The 25,857-nt window shown below is 44.4% G+C and overlaps 1 long non-coding RNA gene across 1 annotated transcript in view; it reads left to right on the top strand.

Moving 5' to 3' along the window:
- Positions 1 to 6,795: 6,795 nt before the first annotated feature.
- The window catches only part of LOC141046625 (uncharacterized), a 34,662-nt gene continuing 15,600 nt past the window's right edge, over positions 6,796 to 25,857 (top strand). Inside the window, exon 1 of the long non-coding RNA XR_012219623.1 lies at positions 6,796 to 6,887. This is a non-coding gene — a long non-coding RNA (uncharacterized lncRNA). The remainder of the gene's footprint in view (positions 6,888 to 25,857) is intronic.

A 25,857-nucleotide genomic window follows, 5' to 3' on the forward strand; every position in this document is an offset into this window, starting at 1 on the left:
ATGGAGGACTATGGGCGATATATTATACTGTATGGAGGATTATGAAGAGTGCATTATACTGTATGGAGGACTTTGTGGAGTGCATTATACTATATAGAGGACTATAGGGAGTGCAGTATACTGTATGGAGGGCTATGGGGAGCACAATATACTGTATGGAGGTCTATGGGGAGTGCAGTATACTGTATGAAGGACAATGGAGAGTGCAGTATACTGTATGGAGGACTATGAAGTGTGCAATATATAGTATGGAGGACTATAGAGAGTGCAGTATACTTTATGAAGGACAGAGAGGAGAGTATTATGCTATATGGAGCACTACGGGGTGCATTATACTACAACTAAACGAAAAGCAGTGAAAGAATTCTAATACCTCATAGTAAAGTGCAAAATAGATTTTATTGAAGGGTGAAAAAAGCAGAACATGGCTAAAAAGTGACATTGTCAAAAAACGACAGGCCGGGTAACAATGGCTGCTCCGAATAAATAATCATGAAAATACATAATCATCGTAGAGTACCTCATTATCTAGACATAGACAGTGCTCGCCCATGGACATAGCCATGTAATAAAGGGAAAAATCCCTAGCAGAGTAATGTCAAACAAAAAGTGAAGCAATAATCTGGGGAACACTTACACAGTGACGGAGCAGCAAAAGGGACCACGGCCGTACCCCAACGCGCGTTTCGGCAATTGTGCCTTCCTCAGGGGAGGCATGCCCCCTGAGGAAGGCACAATTGCCGAAACGCGCGTTGGGGTACGGCCGTGGTCCCTTTTGCTGCTCCGTCACTGTGTAAGTGTTCCCCAGATTATTGCTTCACTTTTTGTTTGACATTACTCTGCTAGGGATTTTTCCCTTTATTACATGGCTATGTCCATGGGCGAGCACTGTCTATGTCTAGATCAGGGTTTCCCAACTCCAGTCCTCAAGGCACACCAACAGATCATGTTTTCAGGATTTCCTTAGTATTGCTCAGGTGATAATTGCTTCACCTGTGCAATACAAAGGAAATCCTGAAAACATGATCTGTTGGTGTGCCTTGAGGACTGGAGTTGGGAAACCCTGGTCTAGATAATGAGGTACTCTACGATGATTATGTATTTTCATGATTATTTATTCGGAGCAGCCATTGTTACCCGGCCTGTCGTTTTTTGCCAATGTCACTTTTTAGCCATGTTCTGCTTTTTTCACCCTTCAATAAAATCTATTTTGCACTTTACTATGCGGTATTAGAATTCGTTCACTGCTTTTCGTTTAGTTGTTGTATTTAATATGCAGTGTGTTCTGCACTGTCCATTCATGTGCTGGAATCTTGGTTGTGATCACCAGCACATCTAGATCATTATGACTTTGATAAATTACTCCAGCACATTTTGCTGTCTTTCGCTTTTGGGGTGCATTATACTGTATGGAGGACTATGGGGGTGCGTTATGCTGTATGGAGGACTATGGGGAGTGTTTTATACTGTAAGGAGGACTATTGTAATGTATTATGCTGTATAGAGGACTATGGGGAGTGGAGTATACTGTTTGGAGAACTATGGGGAGTGCAGTGTACAGTATGGAGGACTATGGGGAGCGCAGTATACTGTATGGAGGACTATGAGAGTGCAATATATAGTATGGAGGACTATACAGCATACAGTATACTGTATGAAGAACAATGGAGAGAGTATTATACCTTATGGAGCACTACAAGGTGCATTATACTGTATGGAGGACTATGGGGGTGCATTATGCTGTATGGAGGACTATGAGGGGTGCTTTATACTGTATGGATGACTATTGGGGTGTATTATACTGTATAGAGGACTATGGGGGTGCAATACACTGTAAGGAGGACTATGGGGAGTGCATTATACTATATGAAGGACTATGGATAGCACATTATACTATATGGATTTCTATGGGAGGGAGCATTATGCTATATGGAGGACTATGGGCGTACATTACACTATATGGAGGACTATGGTGGGTGCAGTATACTATATGGAGGACTATGGGGGGCACATTATGCTATATGGAGGACTATGAGGGTGCATTATACTATATGGAGGACTATGTGAGGCCCATTATACTATATGGAAGTCTATGTGGGGGCCATTATAATATTTGTAGGGCTATGTGGGGGCCATTTAATATTTAAAGGACTATGTGAAAGCCTTTATTCTTTATGGAGGGCTATGTAGTAGCAAGCAGTTGTACAGTATGAAGGTTTGCGTGGGGTCCATCATATTGTGTTGAGGGCTGTGTGGGGGCAATAATACTGTTTGAAGGGATAGTGCAGTCCATTATATGGTGTGGAGCCATTATACTGTATGTGTCACAGTCCAATTCTTGGATCTGTGTCAGATTCAGGATTCCCTCTGTTAAACCTTTTTTTTCCTTTTCAGGCCTTTGGGGACTTAATATGGGTTTTTGCCCCCGGTGGCCATAGGTGTAATTACATGTCTGTTTTGGTTTCCCTGCTGATGTGACCACTCCCTTGGCTATATAATGTCACATGGTGTATCAGCAGGTGTTGGTTATAGCAGTTTTTTGGATTCCAACCATGATGAAGTGAGCAGCTGGCTCTGAGGTTTTGAGTCACTGCTGAAACCTGGTGAAGTTAGCAGCGGGCTCTGAGGTGTAGAGCCACTGCTGAAACTGGTGCTGAACTCTGCTGTCTAGTGACAGCAACAGACAAAGATGGTAAAAGTAGCAGCTGGCTCTGAGGTGTCGAGCCAATGCTGAAAGCTGATCTGGTGCTGCACTCTGCTGCCTGCAGCAGAGAAAGATAAGTGTTTTTGATTTTTCCCCCTTTTTCCCTGGTGTGTATTAGTGCAGCTGTGGGACCAGTGTCCGCACTATCCAGTTCCCTAGCAAGGGATAGGTGCAGGGATAGTGAGGGATTCAGGTATCCTGCTCGGCGACAGGTGAAAAGCCTGTATAGGGAACGTTAGGAGTGTTCAGGGACACTGCCTCAGGGGAGTGCAGAAGGTCTCCACGTCCCCGTTCCCTATTGCAGGGCCCACCATTGTAACTGTTTCCCCGGTGTTCCCCTTTTGTCTTGTTGTCTCATTTATCGACCTGCGGGTCGAGTCACACAGAACAGGTACACGTGAAAGTTTTGTTGTTTTAGTTACCGACCTGCGGGTCATGTCACACAGGACAGGTACATGTGACAGTATGTAGGGCCATTACACTGCATGGAGGTACTGAGGTCACCATACTTTGCTGGGAGAGTATAGTAGGTCATCATACTGTGCATGTGGAGGGTACTGTGGAGGAAGTTACTGTGAGGGTATCATATTGTGTTTGTAGGGCACTTTTCTTGGCAACATATTTTATGGGTGCATTGAAATCTGGAGCTTCAGTAGAAGGAAAATTACTTTGTAAAGGCTGCAAAGTTGTGAGATTTGCTCTTCTGTGACCCCACTGAATAAATTTTTTTAACTTTTTTAATTTTTTTTTGGTGTGGGGGGGGGGCAATTAGAACTTCTGTTATAGGGCCCCCGTGATTTCTATGAATACCCCTGACATTGACTCTGCTCAGTGAACTCAAATAATTTATGCATGGGTTCTGAAAAAGAGAACCTCGCCTACGATGTCAGGGGTTATCAGACTTGTATCTGCTGTGGTATATGTGTCTGATTGTATTTCTGTAAGAAGGTTGCTCTCTTTCCCCTTCCCTGATGTGGTTCCCCCCATGTGGTGCCCTCACAGTGAGTCATGCCTTAATGTTTGTGCTGTGTTTGTATTGTGCTGTAATGTGTACTATATATATTACTGTACTGTATGATGTTTGTAGCTTAGGGTTAGTGCAGGGTTAAGTTAGTGGGTTGACCCAGCAGTTTCAAAAGGGACAGGAAGTCCCTGTCTGCAGGGAGAGGCCAGGCAGGATTGCCCATGGCAAGAGTGCACCCCTGCTGGGAGCATGCCAGACCCCCTGGAAGGAACAGAGCTGCCAGTGAACTGTCGGGCAGCAGGCACCAAGACTGTGTGTGTGCCTCACAAGAGACTTTTTGCTCCTGGAGCCGACTGGGAACCATTGCCTTTGCTGCTGCAGCTGTTGCTCTGAATATGGACAGTTCAGGAATTGTTACCTTTCTTCTCTACCTCACCTTTATTAAACAAGTTGCGACTATTGGGCCCTAAAGAGTGTGACATGTGGTGCATCCAATCCAGCATGGAGAGCAGTGGTATATCTGAGGTAACCCACTGTGACCCAGGGCTGGGACTAGAGCTGTCTATTCATATGCCAGGGGCCGGGGTGCTCACTTACTGTGCCTTAGTGGACTTGACTACCACCCCATGCCACCTTGTTACACTTCCCCTATAAAATCTGCCACCGTGAGTAAAGGTAATGAATGAAGCCGATTAATTGATTGACACAGAAAGTGCATATTAACATTGTTCACAAATCCCACATTTTATCTCAAGGTTTCTCTATGTAGAGCACCATTTCTTCATATACTGTATATGTAAGATGTCACTTGTTATAGAAATTTCACTGATGCCTAGTCAGTGCCCTACAGAGCACTATACTAATGACAATTACAGTGCCCTATAATAGTGACAGCCAATGTGTGATGCCACATTAAGGCCAGTGGTAGAGAGCACCATGATGACCAAATGATACTGAGGCAAATAGGGCAAACCTCTTGTGGCCTTCACCATCTTAATGACCTCACCAATCCCATGAGAGTAATTCATTTCAGAGGCTAAATCAATAGACTTTGAAACTGAGGAACTCAGCACTGCACTGAAGCACCAAAAGAGTATTATTTAGCACTATATAGCTGTATTATTGGTTCTGTATGACTGTATTACTGGCATTGTATAGCTGTAGTTTTGGCATTGTAAGCTGTACTATTGGCTCTGTATGGCTGTATTATTGGCCTGCTATGGTGTTACTATTGACACTGCATAGCTGTATTATTTGCACTGGAATTTCTGTACTATTAGCACTGTAATATTTTCTTTGTATGGCTGTATTATTGGCCCTGTATAATGTTGTTATTATTGTGACATGTGAAGTTTCCAGATCTGCTCTGGAAGTGGAACATAGCGGCAGGATGCAATGAAGAAATCCTGAAAGGGGAGGTGATCTGGGCTCAACGTGCTCTAGGTTTTATTTAAAATTAAACTGAGAAGCATCTTAGTCTTGTCCGGTCAAAACCGAGTTATACATTTGAAAAATCCCTGTTGGACGTGAGCTGTCCCCGTGTTAGTTAAAGACTGTTTGTGTGATGGTCAGAGTTTGGGTTGATTGTTGTTGGAAAAAGGCAGAGGGACTGTTTTGAAACCCTCAGTGGCCAGGAAGGCCTGTGGAAGCCAAATCAGCTAAAGTTTAATTTGCACAACTTTTTGCTTTTTTTTTAATGTGCCTTTTTCTGCTGGAATTGTAGGCACTGGTATGACCATGAGGGTCTGAAACTCTCAGTAACAGACACTTTGTGTTTCCTGGACTATGCCCTTTTTTTAAAAAAAAAAGTGCTGCTGCTTAGTTGGCCTACAGGCCCCTGTTAAAAATATGGACATGGACAGTTTGTTTCTGGGGTCCTTACCGAGAAGGACCAGTGCTGATAAAAGTTTTAAAAGTTATGGACTTTGCCACTTATAGTTCCGGGGCTCTTGACCAAGAAGGGCCAGGTGTCCTACGAAGAGATGTTGGAAAACGTTTTCAGCCAAATGTTTTTCAATTTTTATGATATATGCACTAATTCTTCTTTTAGGCCTCAGTATGGTCAAGGACGACCATAATTAAAGTGTGGGAGGATGTAGGAGTAGTGGAGGTGATGTTCTACTCCTTGACACCCCAAATGGTTAAATGTAATAAATGTATTTTATATTGTATGCTATTTGAGAATAAAACCCTCTAGGGCTGCAGCCTAGCTTAAATAGGGTTAATTGTAATGGCCGGCCCAGATTAGGAAGGGGGAACTGAGAGTTAGTGCCTAGTCAAGGCAGTGTCAAGTGCAGTTGGAGGGACAGTGATCAAGTGACAGCAACTGTCACAGGCAATAGGCTGCTCGTGACAGCAGGAGTATGTTACTCGGGGTAGTGGATTGCCAAAGAAGCCTTTCGTACAAGTCCGTCTGTCAGTTGGGAACCTTGAGATGGATGTCGGGGCCTTTGGGTGCACTAAGCCTGCATAGCTGCAGGGAAAGATGGACTCAAACCCTCAGAGGTGGGAGGTGATGGAATCCGGGTGCACTGCTAGTGGTGGAGAAGAATTCCTAGTGTAGAAGAGTTAACAGGAGGGATGCTCTACCCATACCAAGAACCAGGGCTGAAGTTAAGTCTGGTGCCTGTGGGAAAGACTGTAACCCGTTGGGCCTTATCCTATATGCCTGATTGTATTGACTGAAAGCTGCCAAGTAAAAGATTGACTGTTTTAGCAAACGAAATGTCCCCTTCATTGTTTGCCGTGAAGGTTCTGGAAAATGAAAGCATGGAGCCAGTGGAGGTCTATGAGCCACAAGCAAGTGTGATGCACCCCATACATATCAGCACAGCTAGACTGGGACATGTTTTGTCTGTTGGGTGCCAGAGGGTGCAGAAGCAGCAGCTCACCCACGACTACCTCGCTCTGGCACAGTATAGTTGTTTTATTTGCTCTGTAAAGCTGGACTTTTGCCTCTGTGTTGCTATACTATTGGCACTGTATAGCCGCATCTAAATGTTGTATATATGACGAGTAAATCTCATGTACGTGTAGCGGGAACAGCTCCAAGCACAGCAGTTTTGTAGCAGTGAGGGAGGGGGGGGGGAGTGTTTTGAGTCTCCAGGAAAGTTGGGCGTGTTACCTGTGTGCACTCACCTGTCCTACCTGGGAGGGAGGCTCCTTAGCATGTAGCAGTGTCTGGAGCTGCGCTTCAGAGTCTTCTCGCATAGCATTGGGGTAAGTACTCTCCTGTATTTCCAACCTGGGAACAGATTTTGGGGACTTTCAGCCTCTGCTTGCACAAGTCTGTTGAACCATAAGCAGAATACAGACTAGATCTCTCCAGCTGCTGTAAAACTACAACTCCTAGCATATCCTGACAGCCTGTAGACATAACAAAAACTAAAAAGACAGGTGACCAAATTATTGGATCTGTAGTTTATACAGACCCACAGACGTGTCATGTGGTTATAATTAAAGGAGCACGCCAGACAAGACTGATACATTCAGGTCTCTCCTGGATGCCCCAAATCAGAGGAGATCTTGTGGATTCTGGGAAATTCAGCCAATATCCCGGGTGCCCCACATACTCACCTTTCACTGTTTCTGTAGTTTCCCATGCTCCTGGGACCACTATGGAAAACCTTATGAACTAAGGAAGGTCTGCAGAGAGAAGTGCTATACTGGTGGGAAGTGAGTCTGAATGGCTGTTTAGGGGTCTTCGCTCTATAAATTGGAGGGGGGCTGGTCTGGGCTCTATGAACATTTGGGGTACTGGTTTGAGAGCTGTAAACAATGACACGTTGTTTAGGGTCTGTATCCAGTGAGGCAGGGGTGTCTATTTTAGGTGGTCTGGTGTCCATGTTTGTGTAGGTTTCTTGTTCTGGGGTCTGCAATTTTAAGCAGTTTGATTTGGGGTCCATCTGGGTAAGGTTTGCATCCAGTCTTAAAAAATGGGCATAGTTAGGGGGGGCATGGCTTAAAATGGAGAGTGATTTTACACCTCGATCTAAGAATTATGTATTATCAAGACATGTTAGTTATTTTATATTCTGCCTGAAAAAAAATATTACCCAGATTAGGGTAATTTACATATGCTGCTTCATTTTTTTTTTAAATTTGATATAAATTTGTACAAAAGTGGGGAAAAAAAGACATGCATCAGTGTTCAGTTAAAGTAGGCTGTAACCTGACCACTCACTATTTCGTAGCGGCCTCCATACATAAATATCAGTTGTTGCAGGAATTTACTGGACACGGGGTAACCTTAGATTTGGGGTATATATATATATATTTAGGGGATCTTTTTTTTGTCTGATCTGAAGTGTTTTTTTTAAGCGGGTTTTCTATTTTAGGGAGTCCACAAGTCTTTGTTTTTTACTATTTAAGCGAGGTGAATTCTCTCATCACTGCTCTACCTTCTCCTTGTTTGGCCTTTTATTATCCGTCTTCTTATCTTACATAATCTATGGTAATTTGCTTTCTCTTGGAATAATTATGATAAACCAGTTTAGCGATCCCGGAGAGATACCGCAGACCAGTGATTCCAGTTGGGGTGTGTACACTTTTCTATTGGGCACCAGGATCAGTCCTGAGCCAGCAGTATAATCAGCGGGCCTGTTTCTGGTTACCTCCAGGGGGTATGTATACTTTTTAGTGCAGTCTATGCCAGATATATAGTGGAAAGGGACAAGCAATTAATCTTGACATTTTTCGATCACTTCTGCATAATTTCACGTGATGAATGTTGTCTTTCATGCACCAGGACCCAGGTGGAACTGCAACCAGTGCACACCCTACAGAGACGCCCCCGATCCATGGTGTTATATCTCTACGATCTGTATACCCGGCACAGGATTTCCCAGCTGGTTGTTTTCAGTTTACCTTCTACCAGGTCTTCTGTGGGTTACTATGGGTCATGGTAGAGCAATATGTGAGGGGTTAGACAAACCTGTTGAGTTGGTTTTATAGCCAGTGAAGGAGAGTTTAACAACTGTCAGTGGGAAGTATATAAAAACACAGGTAGTCCATCAAGATAAAGGATCTAGCAGTTATCTGTCATGCGTATGTCCTGTATTTGGTTTCATGTCTCTTTATGACTTGAGAAAATGATAACATTCCAGTTACTTGAAGACACCACTAGAGGGAGCTCACTACGTATGGATTGATACATTATTGAACTCACGAGAGCTGTACTGTATATATCTATATGCAATGTGTTCTCCCTAGTGGTGGCTGCTATTGTATCATTTATCAAGACAGAAAATAAAGCTAGTATCATATTATAGAAACAGTCAATACATAAGAAGCTATTTAGTGCCTTGTCCTCTTCCATCTTGTACCCCATAGCAGTCATGTGATGGGCTACCAGGCACTCCCAAGATATTTAAAGGGTTATTTTTCAGAGACGGATATTGTTGTATAATTGCTTGCAAAAAAACAAGCACTTTTGCAATTTACTGCTTATTAAAGTTTGCAGCCAGCCATTCTTGAGATATTAACACGTGTCTTTTGCATACAGCTTGATGCCTGAGCTTTGAGAAAGAACACAGTACTGAGTTCGAAACACGTAGCACTGCTACACTATTCATGTGAACTGTTTTTACAGGATTCCTTTTAAAGAAATACATTTTTGGATCATATAGAAGCTGAAGAAATTTTTTTTTTCCTCTTCATTCTCGAGATATTAACACTTTTGTTTTGTATACAGCTTGATGCCTAGGAGACCGAACACCACTGTTCTCCAGTTTATAAGCATTCTGCTGAAGCTGGCCGGGTTTAAAGGGAGTCTGTAACCTCATTTTTCCCCTTTGAGATGCGCACACCGCCATCAGGGGCTTATCTACAGCATTCTGTAATGCTGTAGATAAGCCCCCCCCCCCCATATAACCTGAAAGAGAAGAAACACAAGTTAGATTATACTCACCCTGGGGCGTGGTCCGGAGCGGTGGGTGTCGTGGTCTGGTCCGGTGCCTCCCATCTTCTAGCGATGGTGTCCTCCTTCTTACTTCTGTTGCGGCTTCTACGCAGGCGTAATTCTCTGTCCTATTGAGGGCAGAGTAAAGTACTGCAGTGTGCAGGAGCCGGACCTCCCTGACCTTTCCCGGTGCCTGCGCACTGCAGTACTCTGTTCTGCCCTCAACAGGGCAGAGAAAGTACGCCTGCGCAGGAGCCGCGGCAGAAGTAAGGAGGAGGACGTCATCGCTTGAAGATGGGAAGCGCCGGACCGGACCACGACACCCATCTGACCGGACCGGATCCCCGGGTGAGTATAATATAACTCATTTTTCTTATCTTCCAGGTTACATTAGGGGGCTTATCTACAGCATTACAGAATGCTGTAGATAAGCTCCTGATGGCGGTGGCCGCAGCTTATAGGCCAAAAATAAGGTGACAGATTCCCTTTAAGAGGTAACGGTGTACTATAGCGATCCTGTCCAGCTTCAGAACATTGCTTACAAGTACAATACAGAAGAGCTTATTAGCGCTGTGCATGTTCTCCTGTCTAGAAGCGGTGGTCGGTTTCCAAGCAACAAAATATAAAAAAAAGAAAAAAGTGATAATATCTCAAGAACGGTTGAAAATGTTAATACACAATACATATTGCAAAATTGCTTATAATTACAAGCCCTAACCGACAATACCCCAGTTATGAAGATGAGAGTAACCCCTTTAAATTCTATTTGTGGGATCGAAAAGGAACAACCCCTCTAGGGTGAGAATTCTAATAGTTATATGAGCTCACACTGATAGAATGAATGAATAGAAAATGTAAGGCTGGAGTCACACTTAACATATAAAAATACGGTCCGTTTTCTATGGACGAGAATCGCAAAAATCTTCCCTGATCAGTGATCTGCATGTCATCCGTTGGCAATGCGAGGATGCGATTTTGAGCTCATACTGACTGGCGAGAAATACGGATGAGTGCAATCTGATAAAAAAATCGGATTGTACTCAGACCAATGTTATTCAATAGGTGACATCTCATTTGCGTATTGCTGTATTGCTGCGATTCTCGGACGAGACTCGCCAATGCAAGTCAATGGGTGCGAGAAAAGATCGCACAGCACTCGCAACATGCGAGTGCTGTCCGATATTTACGCACCGGTGTACTTTGAAAAGTCGGCAATTCATATGTGGCTATACAGTAAAATCACACTGACATGTTAGAATACAAAAGATAGAATACATGTATACACATAGAATAAGTGTGTATGTGTGGTAGGGGTCGGGATTGGGGGGTGGACCGCTGCTTACCCTGTCCGGATGACACAGACACCAGGTGATGCAAGGACGAGGCGGAGACAGATTTCGGTTGTAACAGTTCCGGATTTGTTCGTCGTCCTCCTGACGACCACAGCCACGCACCGCAGGCACTTTACAGTTCTCTGTCTCCAGGCCCGGGTACCTGCACCTTTGCTCCAGTCGAAGTAACGTCCCTCGTGGATCTTTCGCTGGGACTGTTGTAGACCAATCTACCGCCAACGCTTCACCTGCCCGAGGTCGTCATCCAATCGGTACCCCCGGGGCCTCGTCTGTCCTGCGGTCCGTCGGGTCAGGGCCACCCCCCTGACTGTCCTCTTTCCTGTCAGTCCCCCTGGTCGAGCTCTTCTCTGTTCGCTGTCTTCTACCGAGCTCCTCCCGGGACTAACCTATTTATCCCCTCTCTCACCGGGAATTCCCCTCCTTGGTTCCTATCTCCCCGCCCCCCATTACTAAGCGTTTCTCAAGCCATAAGCTGATGTTGAGTCCTAAGCTACTCCCCCCTGCCATCCTGTGGTCATTTCTAGGTACTGCACTCTCCTATCTACCTTTCCTAGCTGTCACCCTTCTATCCTGTCAATCTCCGTCTTTTGTGCACAAACAGTCCCCTCCTTCTACCAGTCACGTCTGTCCGTCAAGTCACCTTCCCCACATATGTATATAAGGAATATATATATATATATATATATATATATATATATATCAGTGACACACATACATATATATCTTTATATTTCATAGAGAGATACATAGTAGAATAGGTGATAATTCATTTGTCGACTTTTGTAAAATCATTACAGAACCTGACAGGATATGAGACATGGTTTACATATAGTAAACCATTGCATATCCATTAGATTTATATATGTCCCTCGCTAATAATGTTAGTGGTGTGTGTGTTAAATTTTGGAGCTGTAGGTGTTAAATTAAATTCACTGAATTTACGGAAAAAACTTGTGTGGGCTCCTATGCAATTTTTTCCGCCAGAGAGGCAAGCCAGTGACTGAGGGCAGATATTAATAGCCTAGAGAGGGACCATTGTTTTTTGCCCCCCTTGGCTAAAAAAATCTCCATCCAGCCACCCCAGAAAAGGCGCCTCTGTAAGATGTGCCAATTCCGGCACTTACCCTCTCTCTTCCCATTGCCCTGTAGCGGGTGGCATAAGGGGTAATAAGGGGTTAATGTCACCTGGCTATTATAACGTGACATTAAGCCTGGTTGATAATGGAGAGGTGTCAATAAGACACCTATTCATTATTAATCCACTAGTCTGAAAGGGTTAAAAAAAATGCACAATAAGAATAAAAACTTTTAATGAAATAAATGAACACATTTTTTCCATCTTTATTTCACTCCCAATCCAATCGAAGCCATCGTTCTCCTGTAAAAAATCCAAAACAAAAAAGCAACAATATCCCATACCTGTCTGCCGTACAGTCATGTTCCATGTGTAGGAGGAGGAGTCTCCGCTGTGTATTTGGGCCGGAACCAAGGGGGCCATCACCAAGGTTCCTAGGGGGACTGTTTCCAGGGGACATAATTAGAGGACAGACCGCAGAGACTTCTAGAAAGGTTGGGGGAGGAGCTAATATAAAAGGGGCTGAGGATGCCAGCAGAGGGCAGTCGACGGAGCAGGAGAGAAGGAGCAAGGAAGCTAGAGGGCGCCAGAGAGCCAGAGCAGAGCAGCGACGGGAGAGACTGAAGGGAGACTCACCGCCGACAGAAGGGAGACGGCACCGTGGCGTCCAACAGAGAGGCACCGACCGGCTGCCCACGCTCCCAGTGGCCGCCACTGCCTGACTCCACCCCGGGGATGCGGCCTGTCCGCTGCCACACGCAGCCGCCGCCCAACCCCACCCTACGGGTGCGGCCTGTCCGCTGCCTCCCGCGGCTGCCGCCCCTGACTCCGCCCCACGGCTGTGGCCTGTTTACCGTCACCTGCGGCCGCCGCTGCCCATCCCCAGCTGGTGGCTGCGGCCTACACCGTCCGGTCCCTGGGCAACGCTGTCCCACCTCCGCCGGGAGGTTCAACGCAGAGGAACTCTTCAGGGGGGTGGTGTGCCCCCACTTCGCCAGGGCATAGGAACGCCCGAAGTCTCCGCCAAATCCTCGTCGGCTGGGCTCAGCAGCTGATACGTCGAAGCATCATCGACCATCGCTCTGCCGGACGTCAGAGAGGATAAGAGTGACATTATAGTTAACATTCTGGACCCATAGTCGGCCATACCGCGGCCCTATAGTGACCGGTCTTTGCCGGGTTAGTCGTGTTTGTGTCACCAGTGTATTCTTGTTTTGATCCCTGCGAGGATAACTGCTGTTAGCTTGTTTGGTTGCTCGAGATAACCCCTATAGGCATCTATATTTATATAAAAGTTACATCTTACAGTTTATCCCGTCTCCCATCTCATCACTGCATCTCGCGTACCTGCGATTACTACACATGCTGCAATCCATCTGAAGGGGTTAAATAGTTTACAACTGGGAGTGGCGCTAATGCGACCGACCCAGCTGTAAACCATGGCGGAATGAAGGAAAAGCTGCCTGCGCAGCCTCCCTGCCTGACCAAAGATGAACTGATTATCGTGGGAAAGTTTCTGAACATTTTCCCACGCTGTCAGTTCGCCGCGGGTCAGGCGGGGAGTCTGCGCAGCCTCAGTGACTACCGCTGATGTCACTTAGGCTGCGCTGACTCCCCACCTGACCTGCGGTGAACTGACAGCGTGGGAAAATGTTCAGAAACTATCCCACGCTAATCAGTTCATCTCCGGTCAGGCGGGGAGACTGCACAGGCAGATTCTCAGTCATTCCTCCATGGTTTACAGCCAGGTTGGTCGCATTAACACCGATCCCGGTTGTAAACTATTTAACCCCTTCAGATGGATTACAGCGTGGGACTTGACTCTATGGCGGAAAGGTATGGGATATTATTTTTATTTTTGATTTTTTACAGGAGAACGATGGCTTCGACTGGATTGGGAGTGAAATAAAGATGGAAAAAAATGTGTTTATTTATTTAATTAAAAGTATTTATTCTTAATGTGTGTGTATTTTTTAACCCTTTCAGACAAGTGGATTAATAATGGATAGGTGTCTTATTCACACCTCTCCATTACACTGCGCAAGAAATTTCAGGGAAGTTCTTGTCCCCTGGTAAAATTTTATTGTATCTTATAGATTTTGATATCCTGAACATGAGTATGTGCTCAAAAAGTCTGTATCACGAAAGGTTTTTAACCCCTTCATGACAAGAGCTTTTTTCGACTTTTCGTTTTCGTTTTTCGTTCCCCTTCTTTCCAAAGCCATAACTTTTTTATTTTTCCGTAAATATGGCCGTGTGAGGGCTTATTTCTTGTGGGACAAGTTGTACTTTCGAACAACACCATTGGTTTTACAATGTCTTGTACTAGAAAATGGGAAAAAAATTCCAAGTTCGGTGAAATTGCATAAAAGTGCAATCCCACACTTGCACTTTGTTTGGCATTTATTTGCTAGGTTCAATAAATACTAAAACTGACCTGTCATTATGATTCTACAGGTCATTACGAGTTCATAGACACCAAACATGTCTAGGTTCTCTTTTATCTTAGTGGTGAAAAAAAATTCCAAAGTTTGCTAAAAAAAAATAAATTGCGCAATTTTCCTAGACCCATAGTGTATTCATTTTTCGTGATCTCGGGTTGGGTGCACGCTTATTTCTTGTGAGCCGAGCTGACGTTTTAAACAATACCACTTTTGTGCAGATACGTTCTTTTGATTGCCCGTGATTGCATTTTAATCGTGATTCCGCTCGCGCCTATTGCAGGCACATGTCAGCTGTTAAAAACAGCTGACATGTCGCGGCTTTGAGGTGCGCTCACCGCCGGAGCCCACCTCAAAGCGGGGGATACTGCCAGCTGACGTACTATTCTGTCAGCCGGCAATAAGGGGTTAAGAAGCAACAGTTGATAGTCTACATTATGATGTCCGAGACATTACATACATGTGCATTGATGTCAGTAGCAAAAGCAATTGTTCAAAAGTGTTTTGCGGACGACTTTCGTTTATAATCCGTGTCAGATGCTTCTCGAATAAGATTCCAGCAACAGTCAGCCAGCATTGATGTGCTCCACTTTCCCTGGTACCTTTTCTCCATCAGCGCAATGTCTTGGTGAAATCTTTCACCGTGTTCATCGCTAACGGCACCAAGAGTGGCTGGGAAAAGTCCAAGTGACAATGTAGAAAATGCATTTTTAGTGACATATTGCATTTCATCAAATGATATGCTGTGAGCATGTTGTCCATGAGTTGTTCAAAGTTCGGTGCCCTGCTGTTGCCAAGGAAGTTGAAGGTCTCATCTTTAAAGGCTCTCCATGCCAATTGTTCAGCACCTTGCAAAAGACCATCAAAGCTACTGTTATTCATTATATCTCTGTTCTGTGGGCCAATAAAAATACCTTCTTTCATCTTTACATCACTTATTCTTGGAAATTTGTTGTGAGTTCATTTTCCCCTTCGTCACTGAGGTCTGGTGAACTCCCTAGTCTGGTAAAGGAAGGTAATGAGCCTGATTATCAGGCACCTGAGTCTAATGATGATGACTGGCTGAGTGGAGTCACGGACTGGATATAAGGCTGCCGATGCCCTTCTGCCCTGCGGGTGATTTCTCTGTGGACTTCTAGGAAACCAGTCTGATTCCTGCTCCTCTAAAGCTAAGTTTTCTGCTTTGCCTTTTAGCATTTGTGTTTTGTTTTTGTTTGCCTTGCTTTTCTGGATTCTGCCATTCCCTGCTGGGGTGAGCTGAATCTCCTTTTGCCGGTTGCTCTGTCTTCAGAATATTCCTGAGTACTGACATAGCTTTTTGAAGCCTAGCGTCTTCAGGGCCTTTTTCACTGTCAGTCTGTTGGCTCTTATTTTCATAGGGTTTTTCACGGATTGCAGACAGCAGCCTTCCTGTCCTTTCCTATCTAGTTAGCTTGGGCCCCGTCTTTGCTCAGTCTATCTTTCTGTCTGTGTTGTGTTCTTTCTTCTTGCTTCACCGTCATTATATGTGGGGGGCTGCCTTTTGCTTTGGGGTCTGCTCTGGGGCAGTTTAGATTTCCCTTTCTGTCTTTAGGCTATTTAATTCTCCGGCTGTGATCGAGGGGTCTAGGGCATCGTAGGAACCCCCCACGGCTACTGCTAGTTGTGTTGATAGGTCATACCGCAGATCCTAGGGTACTCAGTAGCAGGAAAGAATTGTGTCTAAAAAAAAAAAAAAGTGTGTATATTCTTTCCTCTATATCTCTGAGGCCGTAGGGGGAATTTTTTTTTCTCTCAATGGAGATAAAGCAATTGTCTGATCGTGTGGAGCAGCTCGCTGCGGAAGTGCGGGGAATTTCCGCCTACCTTGCTCGTTCGCATGCTGTTGAACCAAAGATTCCTACACCTGATGTATTTTTTGGGGATCGATCTAAATTTTTGAGTTTCAAAAATAATTGTAAATTATTTTTTGCCTTGAAGCCTAACTCGTCAGGGAGTTCCGCGCAGCAGGTTAAAATTGTCATATCTTTGCTGCGTGGCGATCCCCAGGATTGGGCGTTTTCTTTGAAACCAGATGATCCTATTCTGACTAATGTGAACGCATTCTTTCAAGCCTTGGGGTTGTTGTATGACGAACCTAATGCTATTGATCAGGCTGAAAAGACCCTGTTGGCATTGAACCAGGGTCGAGATTCTGCAGAGTTGTACAGTCAAAAGTTCCGAAAGTGGGCGGTCCTTACTACCTGGAATGATAATGCCTTGGCTGCTCTCTTTCAGAAGGGTTTGTCAGAAGCCGTAAAAGATACTATGGTGGGATTTCCTGTTCCCTCTGGTCTGGACGATTCTATGTCATTAGCCATTCAGGTTGATCGGCGTTTACGTGAACGCAGGATTGCACGAGAGGTGTTGCCACCAGTAGAACAGACGTCTGAACCTATGCAATGTGATAGAGTTTTGTCTAAGGAGCAACGTCAGGAGTTCAGAAGGCGTAATAAACTGTGTTTTTTTCTGTGGAGATGCCTCGCATATTATTTCTGTTTGTCCTAAACTAGAGAAACGCTTTGCACACACGTTTTCTGTTGGTGGTGTTCAACCTAAGTTTCTTCTGGCAATTACTCTGATCTGCTCCCTGTCCACATTTTCCGCCAAGGCTTTTGTGGATTTGGGAGCAGCGCTAAACCTAATGGACTTGGATTTTGCTAAACGTTGTGGATTTCCGATGACACCTCTGCAGACGCCTATCCCTTTGAGGGGGATTGATGCTACTCCTTTGGCGAAAAATAAACCTCAGTTTTGGACCCAGGTGGTCATGCGGGTCGCCCCAGACCATCAAGAAAATTGCAGATTTTTGGTGTTACATGGTGTGCATGATGCCGTTGTTCTGGGGTTTCCCTGGTTGCAAATTCATAATCCAGTCTTGGATTGGAAATCTGTGTCTGTGGTGAGTTGGGGTTGTCGGTGTGCCTGTAGTGAGGCTCCGTTTTTTTCCACCTCTCCTCAGTCGCATGATGTTCCTGACTATTTGGCGGACTTTTATGATGTATTTAGTGAGAATGAGTCTGCGTCCTTGCCTCCTCATAGGAGTTATGACTGTGCAATTGAACTGAGCCCGGGGTGTAAATTTCCCAAGGGTCGGCTCTTCAATTTATCTGTACCCGAGCACGAGGCTATGCAGTCCTATACTAAGGAGGCGTTGGAGAAGGGTCATATTAGACCATCCTCTTCACCCTTAGGTGCCGGTATTTTTTTTGTGGCCAAAAAGGATGGTTCTTTAAGGCCTTGTATTGATTATCGTGCCCTCAACAAAATTACTATTAAATATCAGTATCCGTTACCCCTGATTTCGGATCTATTCTCTAGAGTTAGAGGTGCTTGCTGGTTTACCTAGCTTGACCTCAGGGGGGCGTATAATCTTATCCGCATTAAGCAGGGGGATGAATGGAAGACGGCGTTTAATACTCCGGAGGGACATTTTGAGTACCTGGTGATGCCTTTTGGGCTCACTAATGCCCCTTCTGTCTTCCAGTGCTTCATGAATGATATTTTCCGAGACTTTGTCGATAAATTTTTGACTATCTATCTGGATGATATTTTGATCTTCTCCAAGGATTGGGATTCTCATGTGGAACATATTCGGACTGTGTTCCAGATCTTGAGGGAGAATTCCCTGTATGTCAAAGGATCGAAATGCCTTTTTGGAGTACAGAGGATTTCATTTTTGGGATTTATTTTGTCTCAATTAACTATTGAAATGGACCCGGCCAAGGTACAGGCCATTTATTATTGGGTTCAGCCCACTTCTTTGAAGGCCCTCCAGAAGTTTTTGGGTTTTGCTAATTTTTATCGGAAATTTATAGCAAAATTTTCTAGTATTGCCAAGCCATTGACTGATCTGACTAAGAAGGGTGCTGATGTGTTGAATTGGTCTCCGGAGGCTGTTGCTTCTTTTCAGGAGCTGAAGCGAAGATTTACCTCCGCTCCGGTTTTGCGGCAACCTGATGTCTCACTCCCGTTCCAGGTAGAGGTGGATGCTTCTGAGATTGGTGCAGGAGCTGTTTTGTCCCAAAAGGATCCTGTAACATCTAAAATGAATCCCTGTGCTTTCTTTTCCCGAAAGTTCTCTCCATCTGAACGTAACTATGATGTGGGGAATCGGGAACTGTTGGCCATGAAATGGGAATTTGAGGAGTGGAGACATTGGTTGGAGGGAGCTAAACATCAAGTTGTGGTCCTCACTGACCACAAGAATTTGATTTACCTAGAGTCGGCTAAACGCTTGAACCCTAGACAGGCTAGGTGGGCCTTGTTTTTTACAGGTTTTGATTTTGTGGTCTCTTTTCTTCCTGGAACTAAGAATGTCAAGGCAGACGCCCTCTCTAGGAGCTTCTTTGCTGATTCTCCTGTGGTGACCAAGCCTGCTACCATCTTAGGCGAAGGGGTAGTTCTTTCTGCCATCTCGCCTGATTTGAGACTTGCTCTGCAAGAGTTCCAAGAAGACAAACCTGAGCCTTGTCCCAGTGGAAAGTTGTAAGTTCCTGACCAGTGGAAGAAGAGAGTGATGTCTGAAGTTCATTGCTCTGCATTGGCTGGTCATCCAGGTATTTTTGGTACTAGAGATCTGGTGAGTCGCTCTTTTTGGTGGCCCACCTTGTCTCATGATGTCAGGAATTTTGTGCAGTCCTGTGGGACTTGCTCCCGGTCTAAATCTTGTTCTCGCTCTAGTGGGTTGTTGATGCCTTTGCCGGTCCCCAGGAGGCCATGGACCCATATTTCAATGGATTTCATCTCTGATATGCCGGTCTCTCAAAGAATGACTGTTATTTGGGTGATTTGTGATAGGTTCTCTAAGATGGTTCATCTTGTACCACTCCCTAAGTTGCTGTCTTCCTCTGAGTTGGTGCCCCTGTTTTTACAACAGGTGGTTCGCTTGCACAGGATTCCTGAGAACATTGTATCTGACAGAGGAGTTCAGTTTGTGTCTAGATTTTGGAGGACTTTCTGTTCCAAGCTGGGAATTCAGTTGTCCTTCTCCTCTGCTTTTCACCCTCAGACCAATGGGTAGACAGAGAGAACAAACCAGACCTTGGAGTCGTATTTGAGATGTTTTATTTCCGCTGATCAGGATGATTGGGTTTCATTTTTGCCCTTGGCTGAATTTGCTTTAAATAATAGAGCTAGTTCTGCCACTTTGATGTCACCTTTTTTTTGTAACTTTGGGTTTCATCCTCGATTTTCTTCAGGGCAGGTGGAGCCTTCTGCCTGCCCAGATGTTGACACTGTGGTGGAGAGAATGCACCAAATCTGGGACCAAGTGGTGGATAAGTTATCTCTCTCCCAGGAAAAGGCCCAGCGGTTTTCCAATCGACATAGGACCATTGGTCCCCAGTTTAAGATTGGTGATATGGTGTGGTTATCATAAAAAAATATTGCTATGAAGGTGGCTTCTCCTAAGTTTAAGCCTAGATTTATTGGACCCTACAAGATTTTGGAGATTATTAATCCGGTCTCTTTTCGTTTAGCTCTCCCTGTCACATTTAAAATCCATAATGTGTTCCATAAGTCCTTGTTGAAGAGGTTTGTTGAACCAGTTGTTCCTGGGGTGGCACCTCCGGACCCTGTATTGGTTGAAGGTAACATGGAATATGAGGTAGAGAAAATACTGGATTCCCGTCTGGCTAGACGGAGACTCCAGTATTTGGTTAAGTGGAAGGGTTATGGTCAGGAGGATAATTCCTGGGTCTCTGCCTCTGATATTCATGCCAAAAGATTGGTGCGTGCCTTTCATCGGGCTCACCCTGATCGCCCTGGTGGCGTGGTTGAGGGTTCGGTGACCCCTCCTGAAGGGGGAGGTACTGTTGTGAGTTCATTTTCCCCTTCGTCACTGAGGTCTGGTGAACTCCCTAGTCTGGTAAAGGAAGGTAATGAGCCTGATTATCAGGCACCTGAGTCTAATGATGATGACTTGCTTAGTGGACTCACGGACTGGATATAAGGCTGCCGACGCCCTTCTGCCCTGCGGGTGATTTCTCTGTGGACTTCTAGGAAACCAGTCTGATTCCTGCTCCTCTAAAGCTAAGTTTTCTGCTTTGCCTTTTAGCATTTGTGTTTTGTTTTTGTTTGCCTTGCTTTTCTGGATTCTGCCATTCCCTGCTGGGGTAAGCTGAATCTCCTTTTGCCGGTTGCTCTGTCTTCAGAATATTCCTGAGTACTGACATAGCTTTTTGAAGCCTAGCGTCTTCAGGGCCTTTTTCACTGTCAGTCTGTTGGCTCTTATTTTCATAGGGTTTTTCACGGATTGCAGACAGTAGCCTTCCTGTCCTTTCCTATCTAGTTAGCTTGGGCCCCGTCTTTGCTCAGTCTATCTTTCTGTCTGTGTTGTGTTCTTTCTTCTTGCTTCACCGTCATTATATGTGGGGGGCTGCCTTTTGCTTTGGGGTTTGCTCTGGGGCAGTTTAGATTTCCCTTTCTGTCTTTAGGCTATTTAATTCTCCGGCTGTGATCGAGGGGTCTAGGGCATCGTAGGAACCCCCCACGGCTACTGCTAGTTGTGTTGATAGGTTCAGAGGTCTGCAATCCGATAGCTGCCAACCTCTCTGGTTTTCTGGACTTAGCTAGCATTTCTGTTTTTGCCTCCTACGGTGACTCAATCATAACAGAAATTTCTTTCGCAAGTAAGAAAAGGCTTCCGATTCTTTGTTCATTGCGTTGACAAAATTCTTCATAAGCCCAAGTTTAATATGCAAAGGAGGGAGAAATATCTTTACTAGATCAACGAGAGAATTATGTTTAACATTTTTTCTGTCCAGCAACCAGGTTTTCGCGGATTGGCCAGTCCTTTCTGAAATAGTGTATTTCTCGTGCACGACTGTCTCACTCCAAATAAAACAATAATACTTGGTATATCCAAGCTGCAGTCCAAGAAGTGCAACAATTTTTAGATCACCACATATGTTCCAATTATATTTTCTATAATGTGGGTCTCCAGTAACTCCATATTCTCATATGTTTCTTTCATGTGTATGGCATGTCCAATAGGTATAGAAGGATAGATATTTCCGTTGTGTAGTAAAACAGCCTTCAGACTTAAAATTGATGAGTCAGTGAATGGTCGCCATTCCTTCGAGTCTTGTTAACATCCAAGAGCACCAAACAACCCCAAGATGTTGTTGCAAAAGGTAAAGTGTCAACATGGTTGAAAAATTGATTAAGGTCTTCTTGACTACTGCGAAAAATAGAAACTCTTGTTCCTGGTAATGAGATTCCGTTCTTGTAGCCTTTATCCCAATAATTCTGCCTGCCTTTTTGACAATTTCAAATCTCTGACCCAGTCACTCACATCAGCTTGACTGAACAGATGTGGATTAAATGTAGAAGGCTCAAAGTCTGGGTCTGCAGCAGTTTCATTTTTCACTGACATTGTTAGTTCATCATCGTCTTCCTCCATTGTCCATACTTTGGGAGGCTTTGGAACACAAAAACTTTCATTGTGTGGCACTGGTCTTATGGCTGATTTCTTGTTCTTTGCAGAATATCCTGTTACATTTGTAAGGCAGAAGTAGCACTCTGTTACATGATCTCTCTGCTCTCTCCATATCATTGGGACAGCGAACGGCATTGAAGGTAGTGATCCATTCAGCCATGCTCTAAGTATGTCAGTGTTGTATTTTGATTCATCCCCTGCCCAGGAGATGTGGTATGCTCCGTACACGGTCAGCCGAATGATTCACTGCGTCTGCGCAGAATCCGCATAAGTGCTTGCATATGTGTAGATCAGCGGTTAATGTTATTTCAGTGGAAAATTCAGAATATACTGTTTCAGAAAAAGTTCATATATGAGTTTTTAGAATTATAACAGAATATTGTAATGTATTGTATCATTTCTCAAAAACCTTACATGATAGGAAAAATCTGAAGTCATTTTTGAAATCAGCATGAAAAAAATCTATCAGGAACACTCAAAATTGTCCAAGGGACAAAACCTTCGTAACAGTGTTATTAACCAGGCTTATTACCCCATATGCCACCCTGTTGTGAGTTCATTTTTCCCTTCACCATTGAGGTCTGATGAACTCCCTCCTCTAGTGAAGGAAGGTAGTGAGACTGATTACGAAACACCTGGGCAGCTAGATGATGACTGGGTGGCTGGAATTGATGACTGTATATAAGGCTGCCGACGCCCTTCTTCCTGGCTGGTGATTTTCCTGCTGGATTCTTGGAGACCAGTCTGATTCCTGCATCTCAAAGCTAAGTTTTTCTGCTCTGCTTTGTACTCATCAGTTTTGTTTTTGTTTTGGCTTGTTTTTTGGGAGTTCTGCCATCCCCGGCCGGGGGTGAGCTGAATTCCAATTTTGTTTCTGATCTGTTGATATTTTGCTCTGTCTTCAGAATATACCTGAGTGCTGATATAGTCTTTTGAAGCCTAGCGACTTCAGGGCCTGTTTTTCCTATCAGTCGGTTGGCTCATTTTGATAGGGTTTTTGCGGATGGCAGACAGCAGCTTTCCTATCCTGTCCTATGTAGTTAGCTTGGGCCCCATCATTTGCTCAACCTATCTTTCTATCTGTGTTAGTGTTTTCATCTTGCTTCACCGTCATTATATGTTGGGGGCTGCCTATTGCTTTGGGGTCTGCTCTGGGGCAGTTTAGTTTTTCCCCTTTCTGTCTTTAGGCTATATAGTTCTCCGGCTGTGATCGAGGGGTCTACGGCACCGTAGGAACCCCCCAAGGCTACTGCTAGTTGTTGTGGATAGGTTCAGGGGTCTGCAATCCAATAGCTGCCAACCTCTCTGGTTTTTCTGGACTTAGCTGGTATTTTGTTTTTTCCTCCTTCGGTGACTCATCATAACACCACCCGCTACAGGGCAATGAGAAGAGAGAGGGTAAGTGCCAGAAATGGCACATCTTACAGATGCACCTTTTCTGGGGTGACTGGGGCAGATTTTTTAGCCAGGGGGGCCCAAAAACAGTTGTCCCTTTCTAGGCTATTAATATCTGTCATCAGTCACTGGCTTTCTCTCTCTGGTGGAGAAAATTGCACGGGAGCCCACGCAAGTTTTTTCTGTGAATTAATCCTTTAATTTAACACCTACAGCTCCAAAATTTAACACACACACACACACACCACTAACATTATTAGTAAGGGACATATAAAAATCAAATGGATATGCAATGGATTACTGTATGTAAACTGCGTCTCATATCCTGTCGGGTTCTGCAGTGATCTTACAGATGCCGACAATTGAATTTTCACCTATTCCCCTATCTATCTGTCTATGATATATATATATATATATGTGTGTGTGTCAATGACCTATATATATACCTATACTATGTGTATTCATGTATTCTATCTATTCTATTTTAACCTGTCAGTGTGATATTACAGTGTAGCGCACTGAATTGCCGGCTTTTCTAAAGGACACCGGTGCGTATTTCTCACAAGTCTCATGCATGGTCCTTGTGTAATCCATTTTTTTCTCAGCCATAGACTTGCATTGGCGAGTCTCGGCCATAATACAGTGCAAATCGCAGCATGCTGCAATTTCCTCCACACATACAGTGGGGAAAAAAAGTATTTAGTCAGTCAGCAATAGTGCAATTTCCACCACTTAAAAAGATGAGAGGCGTCTGTAATTTACATCACAGGTAGACCTCAACTATGGGAGACAAACTGAGAAAAAAAAATTCAGAAAATCACATTGTCTGTTTTTTTTGTCATTTTATTTGCATATTATGGTGGAAAATAAGTATTTGGTCAGAAACAAGCAATCAAGATTTCTGGCTCTCACAGACCTGTAACTTCTTCTTTAAGAGTCTCCTCTTTCCTCCACTCATTACCTGTAGTAATGGCACCTGTTTAAACTTGTTATCAGTATAAAAAGACACCTGTGCACACCCTCAAACAGTCTGACTCCAAACTCCACTATGGTGAAGACCAAAGAGCTGTCAAAGGACACCAGAAACAAAATTGTAGCCCTGCACCAGGCTGGGAAGACTGAATCTGCAATAGCCAACCAGCTTGGAGTGAAGAAATCAACTGTGGGAGCAATAATTAGAAAATGGAAGACATACAAGACCACTGATAATCTCCCTCGATCTGGTGCTCCACGCAAAATCCCACCCCGTGGGGTCAGAATGATCACAAGAACGGTGAGCAAAAATCCCAGAACCACGCGGGGGGACCTAGTGAATGAACTGCAGAGAGCTGGGACCAATGTAACGGCCTACCATAAGTAACACACTACGCCACCATGGACTCAGATCCTGCAGTGCCAGACGTGTCCCACTGCTTAAGCCTGTACATGTCCGGGCCCGTCTGAAGTTTGCTAGAGAGCATTTGGATGATCCAGAGGAGTTTTGGGAGAATGTCCTATGGTCTGATGAAACCAAACTGGAACTGTTTGGTAGAAACACAACTTGTCGTGTTTGGAGGAAAAAGAATACTGAGTTGCATCCATCAAACACCATACCTACTGTAAAGCATGGGGCTGTTTCTCTGCAAAGGGGCCAGGACGACTGATCCGGGTACATGAAAGAATGAATGGGGCCATGTATCGTGAGATTTTGAGTGCAAACCTCCTTCCATCAGCAAGGGCATTGAAGATGAAACGTGGCTGGGTCTTTCAACATGACAATGATCCAAAGCACACCACCAGGGCAATGAAGGAGTAGCTTCGTAAGAAGCATTTCAAGGTCCTGGAGTGGCCTAGCCAGTCTCCAGATCTCAACCCTATAGAAAACCTTTGGAGGGAGTTGAAAGTCCGTGTTGCCAAGCGAAAAGCCAAAAACATCACTGCTCTAGAGGAGATCTGCATGGAGGAATGGGCCAACATACCAACAACAGTGTGTGGCAACCTTGTGAAGACTTACAGAAAACGTTTCACCTCTGTCATTGCCAACAAAGGATATATCACAAAGTATTGAGATGAAATTTTGTTTCTGACCAAATACTTATTTTCCACCATAATATGCAAATAAAATGAAAAAAAAAACAGACAATGTGATTTTCTGGATTTTTTTTCTCAGTTTGTCTCCCATAGTTGAGGTCTACCTATGATGTAAATTACAGACGCCTCTCATCTTTTTAAGTGGTGGAACTTGTACTATTGCTGACTGACTAAATACTTTTTTTCCCCACTGTATAATACAGGCGAGAAAAAAACGCATGATAGGAGCTGACCCATAGATTAACATTGGTCCGAGTGCTATGCAATTTTTTATTGCATAGCACTCCTCCTTATTTCTCTCTAGTGTGATTCTGGCCTAATATCTATACTTGCCAAAACATGGAGGCTCTATCGGGCATCCCTAGACCATTAACTTATGGATGTGACCCACATAGGCTCACCGCCTTTTGGACCCGATCCACAGGACTGTTCGGTAAGATTGGCACTGTTGGCAATACACTACGGGCATGGACATAGTGTTCCAGTCCAACTTTAGCA

This window comes from Dendrobates tinctorius, unplaced genomic scaffold (assembly GCF_039654945.1).
Source record: "Dendrobates tinctorius isolate UK_male_01 unplaced genomic scaffold, ASM3965494v1 ptg000120l, whole genome shotgun sequence".
Classification (NCBI taxonomy): domain Eukaryota; kingdom Metazoa; phylum Chordata; class Amphibia; order Anura; family Dendrobatidae; genus Dendrobates; species Dendrobates tinctorius.